Genomic DNA, 14256 nt, shown 5'->3' on the forward strand with positions numbered 1-14256 from the left:
ACCCACCCCTTAGATTAACGTCACTTGGTCTGCCATATTAGCCAACAAACCAAAACGTTTAGTGCTAGATCAAAGGTTCTTTTTACATTTTTCAAACTACCAGTGGTTCACCAACGACAGTTCTAGAGGAAAAAAACAGCTAACAGTTCCAGAAAAAATATCACCCTGTATATTTGCAGTCGAATTTGGTATATCACGTGATGTTTATTATAAATTGAAATATATCTGCCAAACTTCAGTTAAAGATCTTGTAAAGAGCAAATACTATAAGACAAAAGTTGAGAAAAAATCAAATTTGAATACTCTGTATCTCGAAAATGAAGCCTTTACCTCTTTTTTTTTCTCAAAACTACCCGAGATTGGAGATACCTCCAATTTTGGAACTGCCTGTATATTATTTTACCATCTAATATTATTTCACCATTGTTTCGATTAGAAAAAAACTATTAAAACCTCTGGAAATATAATATTCATATTCTCATGGTTGTAATAATAGCTACAGCTCAATGACATCAAAAATCAATTCGCATCCTTCTCGTCCTGAATTAATAATCCCATGGAAAAGAGTCGGCATGAAACTCTCGGAATGCAGAAACTTATCGACCCGCAATAATAAAGATATAATTCCGTTGAGTATCGTTTCATAACGAAAACAATGTTTTTCACCATGGGCAAAAATGCAATTCTACTTATCACCATAACCTTCCTCCGATCCTGACCAGCTGCACGCGAAATAGCTTGGCGTGGCTGTTTCAACAGAAAATAAAAAAAACAATTTTATCGTGCTAATTGCATTGAGCTTCCGGAGTCGCTTTCTTGGTTTGGATCGGGTTTCAAGACTGAAAACAATAGGTAGCATTGATTTGACATATAATCAGAGTTCGCGCTTTTTTCTTACACATCATTAAATGCATGTTTTCAAGTTCTTTATATTGACAGGTCACGGTTAAGAAGGGTTTTCTATGCATCTTAGTCAGGGTACAAGGTAATCTATGCATCTTATAAATCATCGTGTAAAATTCTCTTTGGTTTTTTCATCGAATAAACATTCCTGTATATTGATTCATAGAATACCTTGTATTCTAGATATGGACCACAGACATAGACGAAACTGAATGAAAATTTATAAACGCATAGAATACGTATCTAGGTCTAGAGAATTTTGTTCTATGTTGATCTCTACATGCTTCTATGTATCTTGTTAGATGTGTATTCTATGCATCTTGATCCAAGCTGTCACTCAATTTTGTGCGGAATCATATTTCATTTGTCGTGAAAAGGCTCTAAATGGCCTCAGAAAAATCGATAATTCGAAATTGCTTATTCTACGAGTACAAACTTGGCACCAGAGCTGCAAAGGCGGCTCGAAAAATAAAATTTACATTTGAAATCAGAACTGGTAGCAAAAGTTTTCCACGGGAGATTTTAGGTTGGTCGATAGAATACGATCTGGTAGACCAAAGATCGTTAACGAGGATGTTAAAGAACATATGGAAGATTCTAATAAAAAGTACCAACAGAATGCAGATAGGTTAAATGTAAGTGAACAATTGAAAGTTAAGCGAATCGCTGGCACGCGTTTTATCAATTGTCCAATTAAACGAAGATTATTACACAAACTTCCTACGCTTTAAAAATTATCCTTTTCTTGTTGGGTTGGTTAACTTGCGGGGAAAAGTGACTATACTCCAATTGTAAGCTATCTTAATGTTAGTATTATCAACTACAAAAATTCTCTGCTAATGTGTGGCACTATTACTTCCTTTATTCCTTGTCTTTCGTTAAAGAATGCAAATGGTGCATGAATGAATGAGCGACCAAAAGCTTGCGCCTTCAAGTCATGCTTTTCGCATTTAAACCCGCTTTTTATCAAAGATAATTGAATTTGGAATATTCTTCCAGATAGAAGTAAATAATAAATCATCGTGTAAAATTCTCTGAGGTTTTTTCATCGAAAAAACATTCCTGTATATTGTTTTGGTTATCTGTGATAAGTTTTTATTTTTGGCCATCAGAAACCGCACGAATTTTTCTGGTTACCTCATAGCTGTTAAAATCGGGGAATTTCGTTATAAACATCGCCGTAAATTTCTCTATCACGTTGGGAGTAGGTCAATCCCTATGTTCCTAGGGCACTACCGATAGGAGGGTTATTTATATACCCAGGGATAAATTGGTAAGGTCAACAATGACGACATTCGTCCATTTTCAGGGTGGCGCGAGTCCTTTTATTATTCCAAGAAGCCGACAAAGTTTATTATTTCGATCGGGATGAAAAGAGAATCCACTACTGTTTGATTTTTAGGGAATGCAATAAACAAGGTATTGCAAACATTATCTTCAACTCTCAAATTGTTCAGATGGATTGACCCTGAAAAGTTTCAGATTTATAACAATGAAGAACGTACATTTTGCTTTCGAGTCTGCAGAAGGTAGATCAATTCTGCGATGAAAGCCACTTTCAGCTTTTCATCTAAAAGAGTTCCCTCCCAAAATTGTTTTCAAACCAATTTGAACAACTTTGGCTTCGTGTCCTGAATTGTTCTGTAGTCGCAGAAAGATATGGATGTATTATTGTAAGAGAGGGTTTCATTTTAGAATCCTTGCACGGATCTTTTGGATAGTGGTATTATTTCAGTTTGAATATATTGAATGGAAGATGGCAAGAATCTCGGGATATTCTCGATATTCTTCGAAAGTTCATTTCAACCCTAAATCCTCTATAGGCATACTTACAATAAAATTCTGGAACTACTGTCCTGCTACAGGCTTCTTGTAAAGCTGCAGAGTTTATTTAAATTAAATGACTATAATGGCAATATTGTTTATTATTTCATGACATTTCTTACGTTAGTAAGAAATTTAATCATGGAAGTATACACGCTTCAACAACTTTTAGAAATTGTTGAATTGTTTCATCAAAAATAGTGCTCATTATTGAATACTGAGGGAAATTTAAAAAGAATTCATAGAAGACCTTATTCAGTTAAATAACTCGCTATTCGTCGAGCACTAATTTTTATAAAACAATTTCTAAACGTTGTTAAGGCGTGTATCTTTCCATGATCCAATGGCATAGCCTACTGAACAAAAATGACATGATAAAATAAATGTCAAAAAATAATAATACAGTGTGGCCAACATAAGTTGTATCATTCTTATTCGAATGAAATTTAGAATGAATATTCTGCTTAAAACATGCTTCCACAGAAATTTCAGACGTTTCGAATATAAGGAATGCCTTGCACATGTAAATTAGAACATCTAATAGTATTACAAGGACGTACTATGTGGGAGGTGATTTTTTTAGAAATAAAACGCGAAGAACGAAGTATAGTACGCCACCCATGGTTATACCTAGTATTTATTATTCTTGATTATTATTTGCTAAACTTCGAATGAGTATTTTAAGGAAGAACAATATTTATCGGCCGATATTGCCAAAAGTACCTGAACCTGAATTATTGTCTACATATTTGGTAAAAAATCTATTGTTCCTGGTATTTCCACCTATAAATTTCGAAAGCTCATAGAATTAAATTTATATAAAATAATTATTTTATGATATTATCTACTAAACAAACTCGTATAATAATGAAAATGCCAATTTATCACACACAATTCAATATGAGATGTTTTTTTTTTATCTGGAAGTTTTGTTTGTTTATGATATCCGCCTCTACTGTATTTATATTGACTTTTTATCACGGTTTTGGATAGCCTACATCATTGACATAATTTGAGTTCATTTATTTAGAAATAAGGTCATCAATTCCAGCTTTTATTTATAATATTCATTCCTCTTCGATTGTACGCCGAATTTAGGAACACCTGTATATCTTATATATCAATTGAGTTTCTTCACCGCTAAAAAAATTTTCTTAATGTGATTTTGTTCAGTGAACAGTGATTACACGAGTTCATTCGGAAAACATTTTTGAATTACTAGTAATTTTCTGTCGATACTGTATAACGAACTAATTCGATTCGATCGGATAAATATCTTTCTAATTGTATCCATTCAGAGATGAATTTGTCAATTGACAAGATGCAATTTTTGGAATGAGCATTGATTATTTGCTAAAAGATATTCGGAGATATATCTCTAGCCAGCAGCATATAAATTGATAATAAAGATAAGTGGAAAATTTTCAGCTGCTTTTCCATAATTACATCATCGAGTTGTGGAATTTTGTATGCTTGAATTCAGTCGTAATAGGTGCTTAAATGTAGGGAATCTTTTTGCACAAACGTTTATTTTAAGCAAGTTATAAATATTTGGAGTTTTGGTCCAGTATAAACTGGCGACCTACTATTCGACGATATTATTCGTCTGGCATCGTATTCGATGTTATGATTAGTGTTTTACAAGGTGATAATTTTTTCAAAAAAGTCATCAATTGATTCTAGCATACAATATGTAGGTCATTGAGCTGACGGTTTTGGTCTAGAACACTTCTAGGTGTACCGTTTTTTTTTCGAAATTCGAGGCTTTATTGTAAAAAACTGGTTATACATTTATGATTCAAAGTATTGTCCATCGTTGGCCATTACTTTCTCCCATCTTCCGAGCAGCGTACTAATCCCGCGATGAAAAAACTAGTCATCTTCTGAAGCGATCCACGAATCGATCCAATTTTTCACTTCTTCATAAGACCGGAAGTGCTGGTCAGCCATGCCGTGAGCCATTGATTGAAAGAAGTAATAGTCCGAGAGCAACGTTTCAACGTTTCCAAGTATGTCTTGACCACTTTCGCAACATGGGGTCGAGCATTGTCATGCTGTAAAATCACTTTATCATGTCTCTCATTGTATTGAGGCCGTTTGTCTTTCAATGCTCGGCTCAAACGCATTACTTACGTTCGATAAAGATCGTCTGTGATTGTGTCAGTCAGTGTTAACAACTCATAATACACTACGGCGAGCTGATCCCACCAAATATTGAGCATGACCTTGAAACCGTGAATATTCGGTTAGGCCGTCGACGTGGAAGCATGGCCGGGATATCCCTATGATTTTCTGAGCTTGGGATTATCGTTATGAAACCATTTTTCGTCTCCAGTCACAATGCCATGCAGAAATACCTTCCGTCCATGCTTTGCAAGCAGCTGATCACAAGCAAACAAACGCCGTTCAACATCTCTCGGCTTCAACTCGTATGGCACCCAATTTCCTCGTTTCTGAATCATTCCCATGACTTTCAGGCGTTTTGAAATGGCTTGTTGCGCCACTCCCAATGATCCTGCCAATTCTTGTTGCGTTTGACACGAATCTTGATCAAGTAATACCTCCAATTCTGCATTTACGGAAATTTTTTCTCTTCCACCGACATGGTGGTGTTCGACGTCAAAATCAACATTCTTTTTAATAATTGCAGCCTCATCATAGATATTTTAGAGCATTCGATGAGCCTCAGGCGCAGATTTCTTTATATTAAAGCAGAAAATTAAAACCTCTTGCAAATGACGAGAATTTGGCTTGTAAGCTGATATGTTTAATCGAGAATAACTTTATGATGTAGACACAAATCGACTCATATTTCAATGGCGTTATGTTTACAAATACATTAGCTTATTGTATGAAATCTACGATCTATTTATTTCGACTACCTATCGCCGCTACAGCCATCTATTGCAAAACGGCGGAAGCAAAGTTGTACACCTAATATGTAGATGGCAATACTTGCAGAGTAGTTTCGAGGTTATTATGAAATTTTAGTGGATTATTCCGGAAATATTGTGGATGTGATAAAAAACAGACGATATTTCACATTTGGGTACTTTGTTTCTAAACGCAGCAAATTGTAACCTGAGGTTCATTGATCTTGCTTTAATTGGATTGATATTACAAACCTTTAATAGGATTTCATACTACACTCTGTGACATAAAAGATGCACACCAAAAAGGCGTTGGAATTTTTGGCCAAACTTAGCAGAAATGTTCAATTAGTTGAAAGTTGTGAATGATTGAAAATTCATTCAAAATAATCGAACAGCCATTGCAATATTGACGTTTTACTTGATGTTGATGATTTGGTATATCTCTTCGAATATTAAGTCGATTTTGATATTGTTTTTGGTTGCAATTTTTTTGGTTTTATGTCCTTCTTTGCGTTTTGAGACTGCTATTATGCTCAGAGAGCGACATCGTGAGATTTATCGACAACATGAAAGAGCGAGCAAAATCTTCTGTTTCCAAGTCTTTTTTTAATTTTATTTTCGAATTTTTCCCTCGTAAAAATGTAATAGCGAAGAAAATATCGACAGCTGAAGTATGGGACGTCAAATCGGAAATTTATCAATTCTCATAGCTATCAGCATAAACCCTTGACCGTCTGCCAGCAGCAAACGAAAATAACTGAATGATTTTAATATCTGTTACGTCACACTCGTATATAGGTTAAGAAGATCCACTTATCCAGCATTTTTATGGCAAACAGTCCTATCGACTTTTAGACGAACTGGATTCCTTCACTTTCACTGAAATTGCCGTGTCTAGTTACAATTTTCGATTCCAAAACAATTCGTTTTGCTAATAGAGGGGCTTCGCTCGAGGATTTCAGGGAAGTCACATGATTTTGTCGAGTCTGGGTGCAAATTATACATACTCTGTTTAATTTCGATCCGATTGGACGCGAGCCAATGTTTTTTTCCTGTTAGACAGTGACGTCAGGACCGGCGGGGCTATACATCTAGTAGTGACCGTTGTTGTGATGGGTCTATTGATCACGGAGCGAAATGTAGATGGAAAACACTGCGAATTTTATGCAATAGTTAAATAATTTATAATCTCTTAAATAAAGTGTTTTCCAATACATAATAACATTCATTTTGATAATAAAACGAAAACAAGTATACAGGGTGAGTCACCGGGATGCCCTATTAGACGTTTATGGAAAACTTATCATAATCTTGAGCTGAAAATTTCCAGATTGAGGTTTGAGACAGTGATCTTTCTCCCTAAAATAATTTCAGATCCCTACAACGACCGGTTATACCGGAAACTTCCTCATTTCAAATGGCACACCCAGTATATTGTTCAATCATTAGATAGCTTTTCTTGATGACAATTTCGGCAATATGCCATACCTTAGGAAAAACCCAACGGTTCATGAGTTAATGGGGTTCTTATGAAAAAAATTGGTTGCGATAAGGACTCACATTTTTTCGAATATTTCGGCAGAAAAAGCTTTTTTCGAAAAAAATTTTTTTTTTCGATTCTGCGAATACGTATTATTATAAGAATGTTTGCGGTTCTGACCAAAAATGTACAGGGTGTTTATAAGAAGATCATGAACTTGGACAAATTCATCGAAACTCAAGATTTTCAAATTAGAACTTATATTTTTTATCATTTCAGTCGATTCTACGTACAAAAATAGTGGGGGTTACTTCAGCAAACCCTATACCTAAAATGAATACTTCAGGAGTTATCGAGGAAGAATTTTAAAGGAGGATAAAACGCTACTCCAACTCCTTACTGTGTGGAGTAGTCTGTGACTTTCGTAAAACACAGAAAGAAACTAAAATTCGATTCTATATATCAGTCAAATGTAATTCTTCTATAATTTATAGTATTTAGTTGCGCTAGTAGTTTTTGAAAACCGAAAATCAATCATATCTCCAAAACGACTCATTTGCAGACCCATATTTATATAAAACTTTTTACTTATTTTAAGGTCTTGAATAAGCCCCCAGAATATTGAAACGTTGTTTTTAAACACCCGGTATATCTTCACTAGGATAAAATTAAATTTTCAAATCTGTCCATCTCATCACCTTCAGGGCATGAACATCTACTTAATGCGCTTGATACATAAGTAACTACCATATGTTCTCCTATCATTAGAATAAGCTAATCCAAATAATCTAAAAATTCAATAAATCTCGTCGAAACAATATAATATCTCTATTTATCCTCTCGTGAGATATATTTCGAAATATGGTATAATTCAAGTGTGTAATGGAGCTCCTTATCCTCAAATTATTCACTAAAAATAATATCAGAACAGCTTTATCATACAAAGCTGATAATCTGTAATACTAATAATGAACATGACGAATAACCTATCGAGTTCTCAAATTTTCACTAGAGAGAAAAAGAGATACTCGGTACTCAAGTGGGAGGTATATTACAACATGTACAGGGTGGGCAAACAAGCGAGGTAAGCGTTTGTATCTCAGGATTCACTCATCGTAGAGACTTGCGGTAAAAAAAAACACATTGGAAATTGTTGAGAAGTTCATACCTCTACCGTTAGGGGGCGTAATAGCTATCGTCAAGTAGAAAAATGAATTTTACTCGAAAATGTTTCATATGAAATGGACGAAAAAATATCATCACTGTAATCTTTGGAAAATTCTCTATCTTTTTGAATTGTCACTTTCGATTTTACGACATCAAATAAGGGTAGGTGAAAGGGAGAAATCTGACTGATTGAAATGCCTGTAACTTCAGTTTGGCTCAAAATTTTTGAGCAAATTAGATCTCGTCTGAAAGATAATATCTTGTTGATTGAGGACAAAATATACTCATGATAAATTTGTTTTTGCTGCTTTCGATAGGGGCCGCTAAGTAAGAAGTTCATTGTTTTGTTCATTTTACTCCGAAATTTCAAATGTAATGATAGGATTTTCTTAACAGAAACAGAAATTCAATCAAATATGCATGAAAAAACCTGAAGGTCGCAAAGCGATAGTTTAAGGCATTCTGAAGTTATGGCCGAAAGAAGATATTCTTCAAAAGATGCACTGTAAAAAACAAAATTGTGTCTTTAAGTTCTGACAGAAACAGAAATCCCATAAAATTTGTATGAAAAAACCAAAAGGTCGCAAAGCGATAGCAAATTAGATCTCGTCTGAAAGATAATATCTTGTTGATTGAGGACAAAATATACTCATGATAAATTTGTTTTTGCTGCTTTCGATAGGGGGCGCTAAGTCAGAAGTTCATTGTTTTGTTCATTTAACTCCGAAATTTCAAATGTAACGATAGGATTTTCTTAAAATAAACAGAAATTCCATCAAATATGCATGAAAAAACCTGAAGGTCGCAAAGCGATAGTTTAAGGCATTCTGAAGTTATGTCCGAAAGAAGATATTCTTCAACTGATGCACTGCAAAAGACCAAATTGTGTCTTTAAGTTCTGACAGAAACAGATCTCCCATCAAATTTGTATGAAAAAACCAAAAGGTCGCAAAGTGATAGCTGCAGGCGTTTTGGAGATATGGCCGAAAAAATATATTCTCCAACTGATGCACTGAAAAACTCTTTCGGCCATAACTCCAGAACGCCTGAAGCTATCGCTTTGCGACCTTTTGGTTTTTTCATACAAATTTGATGGGATTTCTGTTTCGGTCAGAACTTGAAGACACAATTTGGTTTTTCACAGTGCATCAGTTGAAGAATATCTTCTTTCGGCCATAACAGAGAACATTATACTTAAATCGAAATTCCTGATTTTTCTAAGATCACCGTCGATATTTTGAAATGTTGCCAAACATATCTCAAACATCGATTATTATCAAACGGTGCAATCGGTAGAAATTATAATCATCGATTAGTACTAAACATTGATTAGGTAAACAGCGTTTATTTTTTGAATGGTACAATTGGCCCTCAGTCTAACAAAAATTAAGAGTAGAGATGGATGATCGCTTCAATGTAAGTAGATAAGACATAAAACCGAACAAGATTCGTCTGTCTGGGAAGAAAGTATACCATAGATCTGTAGGTATACACTCATAATACTAACTGACCTCTACCTATGTGTTCATATTATTTCACATAAAGTCAAAACCTTATTCGGTAATATCTTCTTTGTTGATGTTTCACCTTCAAGAAGACGTCAATTATCATCTTTAATTTGCGGAAACCTTGTCCTCTACTAAATCAAGGCGATCATAGAGTTGCGATAATGACAGGAACTGATTTCCAGCGCTGGATAATTGAATAGAAATCGCTTAATCTATCCGATATCCCTACCCATTATTATCCATCCAATATCTCCCGAATTCAATCGCTTTTTCATATTACACGTCACAAACCACGCCAAATCTCGTTTAGGTATTGTTTTCACCTCGTTCGCATTGCAATGAACGGTACGTGATGTTTCCGATGAATATTCATCAATGTAAATGAGGTAGTTGGTCCTCGATACTTCGGTATTTAATACCCTTGAAATATGCAATAGATCCGGTGTGCCGTGGCTCTGAATGATCTCATTAGAGTCTTGAGTAGGCGATTCGAAGACCAATCGAACTTTGAACGTTAGATAAAGGAACGCACAATTTTGGTCTTATTTTATAAATACGCACGTGCTGTCAGGCAACTCATAATACCTCCTTCGGAGTGTCAAATTATACTCTATGATACTCCCTCGTTCGGATTAAAAATAAAGCCTTCTTTTTATTTTCAGTGTGATTTTTTCGACATAATTAATTACATAATATCATGGAGTAATAAACATAGCTAGAGGGAGTAAACGCAATTTTTACATGTCCCCAATATGGTTAGGTTACGTTGTCGGATTGTGATATATTTTCAAATCCACTATTTTACTATATCGTTATGAATGTATATGATATTGAATGAAATATATTTATTCGAGTGATTCGCGATTAAATATGCAAATTTGAATATTTGAAATACGATATTCTTCCTAATTGTCTAATTTATAATAAGCAGAATATTTACTTTTATCTGTATCTACCTGCTGAAATCCAAGGTTTGGCAACTTTTGCTCTCCTACTGTCATCGGTTGTTTCACGTCGTTTGGCGCGCTTGAATTTTGGATATATTTAGGTATTTATCTCAATTCATTTCGTTTCATTTCCGCGCGCTTCATGTCAAATTTGATAGTTCATGTTGGGGACAAAATTTGCTCAAATTAGAATTATACAATGGGCACAAAATGTATTAAATCTTGAAATAAATGAAAAATATTTATATACAAGGTGTCCCAAAAAAAAAGAAGTTGAAAAACTCATTATATTTGAAACGGATGATATGTTTGAGAAATCTAAAACGGGATGCTTTTCGACAAATCTGCGGCTAAAAGACTGCATTGAAAAATATAGGGTGTCCCATTTAAGAAACATCAACTCTCCTCTATATATCTTTAACGGTAATTGATTTTTATGATCTGTTGATGATGAACCATAAAAATTACTGAAAACATTTTCTAGAATTTTTCGAATATCTAGAACAGAAATCAAGATATAGCGAAATATGTGTAACAGTAATTTTTCAGAAACTCCCTGTAACGATCAAGTCGATCAAATATTTTATCATATACCTTTTCCACTTGCACAAAAGAGGAAAGAATGAACCATAGAGTTGAATTTGCGGTTCTTATTGAATGAAAATAAAAATTATCAATTCCAAGAGTTTATTATTGGAAATAACGAACCATAATTAGCAAGTCGAATTGAACAAAATATGCAATGGTGGAGTCCACAACACTGCAAATATTACACAATGATTTATCAATTTCTTTTTCACCACATTATAATCCAACTGTTAAAATTATTTAATTTTTCGAGCAAATTTTTTCTATTATTCTATTTTTGGATTTTTGCACTCTATACTTCCTAAAATACCATTCTCAGAAATCTCAATGAAACCAACCTTCAAATCTCTTTGCAAAATAACGAAAGATTTTAATTGGAACAATCTAATATTAGATCGTAATTGATTGAGCTTCTGTTATATATGATTCATTAAGATCAAAACGATCTAGATGAAAAATGTAAAACGAATATTTATTAATAGTATCAGGATCTATACAAATCATAATTTCGTGAATAATGTTCTCGCTGCAGGCACCAGGAATATTAATATTTCATAATTCGAAATGTCGAACAGTTTCAGGCGTCAGAATTGACAGGAAGTAAACGAATTTCATTCCACTGAATGTTTTGTGTGAAATTTAATACTTTCTCGTTCTATGCAATATCTGAATAACACGTTCATTCATAAAAAGATCAATTCAAACGCACTAGCGAATGATGATTATATTATGATGACGTAATTCATGACAGGATGCCTGACTCATTGGCAACCGTGAGGTTGGCAAAAAGCTCGAGCTTGTCAAATTTAATTTCTCTAATTCTGTGGTTATTCCGTTCATTCTTCCACATCTTGTAGAACAAAATCGTGCGAGAATATATCAGAAACGCACAGTTTTCATGGTTATATTTTATTATTCTATGTTGGTACTCCGAACTTTCCGCCACGGCTTTATCTGTCAATTCATCAATTTGCCTCAAAGAAATCAGTTCTGCCAACCAACATTTTTCAATGCAAAAATCACTAAAATATATTTATGGAAATATTTCATTAATTTCAATGAAAATGCAATGAATTAGAGAAAATAATGTATAATACTCGTACACAAGACTCATTCTAGCACTCGTTCATTCCAAAACTCGCCACTTCGTGGCTCGTTTTTGAATTTTGAACTCGTGGAAGAATATCAATGCCTTCAGCCTTCTGCACTTGTATTATAAATAACTATTCTTTATTATTACATCTGCTTCGATGTAGTGAATATTGAATTAGCTTCGATTTTCAGATTTCGGAATAGCTTCCGAGCACGCAGAAGGTAGAGGAAGCTTTGTAATCACTTTTGAGAACATAGGAACATCTTTTGTTGCGTGTTTGTCTGTCTGTGTGTCCGCGCATCCTTGCAACAGGCCTAACTTTTAGAATTCTTATAAATTTTGGGGCATTTCAACTTAACAGAATACAGAGTTAGTTTTAAGTATGGAACGCCCCAATTATCTCGGAAACGTGTTTTTACTGGTTTGGCTCGAGACTTATTGAGTGAAGTGTTACTCTGCTTATGAATGTGCACCGAATCCCTATACAGGGTGGTCCAGATTTTTATGCAATAAATTTGGCGTCGAATAGAACAACTCTGTTAATGAAAAAAATTCTTATAAACATATAGCTTGTTAGTAAACAAGCTTCGTTTTCGAGGTACAGGGTGTTAAAGTTTGAAAAAAAAATCAGTTTTTTACCTATAACTCTAGTATTATTACATTCATTGTTTCAGTTTTTAGATACTGAAGTCTTGATAATGTAATGTTTCGAATTCGGTGTTTCCTGCCAAAATTATCCAGTGGCGTAGATATAGGTGTGCGATGATTCTTTTCTTCTTGAAAATCTACACCACTGTCTTTTTTTCTATAAAATTGTTTCATTTCTGAAATCAAAAAAGCTTCATTGAAAAAAAAGCTTCTTCAAATTTTTTCATAGAATATACCATTTTCGAGATAATCGAGTACAAAGCGAACACTATCCACAAAAATCTACACAGATTAATTTTTCAAATTTTTCCAGTAGTCATCAATGAAGGTACAAAAATTGTTGTAGTGTATCATAAAACTTTCAAATTTGAAGATACTTCTTTTTAATGTTAGGATATATGTTTATAAGAATTTTTTTCATGAAAAGAGTTGTTCTATCCGACGCCAATGTTATTGCACTTAAATCTGGACCACCCTGTAGAGCGATTTTCGGACCAGTAAAATACTAAATGAATACCCGGGAATTTCCCGTTTGCGCTCCACTACCCCATTAAAATTGAAACAAAATGATTAAAAATATCATTAAAATCTTCCCATTTCGGAAGACTCGGAAGTAACTTGTGCTATAGTTGATCTTCCCTTGAAAAAAGGACTGATATGAATATAATTTGTAATTAGTAGATTATTTGAAATCTCTCATTTGATATTCTAAAAACACCACAATGCAAAAGATTCCTGCGAAGATTCTGAAGTGAAATTATCTTCCATAACACCTTCATATTTTCCCCAGACTCGCCAGAAGTTTAAAAACGCAATTTGCACAACGCAGTTAAAAGATATCTTAATTGGAATCTGAGATAAGAACTTTTGGATAATCGCAGAAAATTAACTTGGAATGGAACCTATTACATTACATATTATGAATTTCAGCAGTTCAAGTTTAATTTGCTCATCCTGCAAGTTGAAGTAAACAATTTAATTTGGAGCATTTATATTTAAAACGTTCAGATATACAGTGTTTATGTTGTCAGAATTCAATTAGTTCAATGTTGATTATTTATTGAAGGAGTTCTTCTCGCAAACTAAGAGAATTGATATTAGTTCTTCTCTAAAGCTTTACATTTTGGCTATTTAATCTTAGTATGCATTTGATAATTAATAGCGTATTCGACTGGCTGCACCAATGCGAATTAATTCGAATTTTTGTAGAGCTAAATGACATAAT

General features: G+C 33.9%; 1 protein-coding gene across 2 annotated transcripts in view; it reads left to right on the top strand.

The window, feature by feature from the left end:
- The window catches only part of LOC123676824 (unextended protein), a 29026-nt gene that overhangs the window by 5961 nt on the left and 8809 nt on the right, over positions 1-14256 (top strand). The window lies entirely within an intron of this gene.

This window comes from Harmonia axyridis, chromosome 3, assembly GCF_914767665.1.
Source record: "Harmonia axyridis chromosome 3, icHarAxyr1.1, whole genome shotgun sequence".
Taxonomy (NCBI): Eukaryota; Metazoa; Arthropoda; class Insecta; order Coleoptera; family Coccinellidae; genus Harmonia; species Harmonia axyridis.